Source organism: Microtus oregoni, unplaced genomic scaffold (assembly GCF_018167655.1).
Source record: "Microtus oregoni isolate MIOR12 unplaced genomic scaffold, Mior012 000025F_ref0000491, whole genome shotgun sequence".
NCBI classification, from domain to species: domain Eukaryota; kingdom Metazoa; phylum Chordata; class Mammalia; order Rodentia; family Cricetidae; genus Microtus; species Microtus oregoni.
Window position 1 is genome coordinate 12960225 of NW_024543084.1, and position 908 is coordinate 12961132.

A 908-nucleotide genomic window follows, 5' to 3' on the forward strand; every position below is an offset into this window, starting at 1 on the left:
TGTTTATACAGTTGTATGTGGAATGACTTGAAGACAGTGGCACATAGCACAGTTCACAGCAACTTAGAGCACTCTGAAGGCCTCAGGGAGCTCCCAAAACTAGCTGTGGGACTCGGCCCCGGACCACGGCTCCCACTGTGCTCTACAGCGTTTTGCATGAAGGTTAGCCCTGCTCCTCCGTACCCAGGGCTGGGCTTCTGGTCTGGCTTTCTAGCTTTTTTCTGGAGCCTTTTTGTGCACACAGGATGGCCCCACTTCTACAGCTCTGCCTCTGAGGAAGCAGCAATGGTCTTGTCTGCTCCTGGAGTGGCCCTGGCCGCTATTCTGCAGGTCCAATGTCATGCAGAGCTGTCAGCATAGCCAGCAAGCTAGGACTGGCTCAGCTCTGAAGTTGGGTATAACTGAAAAGGCCGTGCATCAGTAGCAGAATGGGCTGATGGGCTCTGAAGAAGCGGCACAGAGTGGGTAATGGCTGGAGCCAGTGGTGCCCAGAAAGCTTGTGTGTTCTGTAAATGTTTGATTTTTTTTTTTATTAAAGATTTATTTATTATATATACAATATTCTGCCTGCATGTATCCCTGTGGGCCAGAAGAGGGCACCAGATCTCATTACAGGTGATTATGAGCCACCATGTGGTTGCTGGAAATTGAACTCAGGACCTCTGGAAGAGCCATCTTGCCAGCGCCCAAATGTTTGATTTTTATAAACTTTTCCTTGCCTTTCTCCAATACTGCCAAGCCCCCGCAGAGGAAACTACATAGATCTCACCTTTGCCACCACCCTCCCCCTGTCCTACCCACCCACCAGCTAGCTGCTCCTTTGTTGGGGGGGGGGATGTAGAACAGGGATTTGGGGGTCGATTTGAACAGACCCTTGTCTGTGATAGACTGAACAGAAAGGAAGGGAG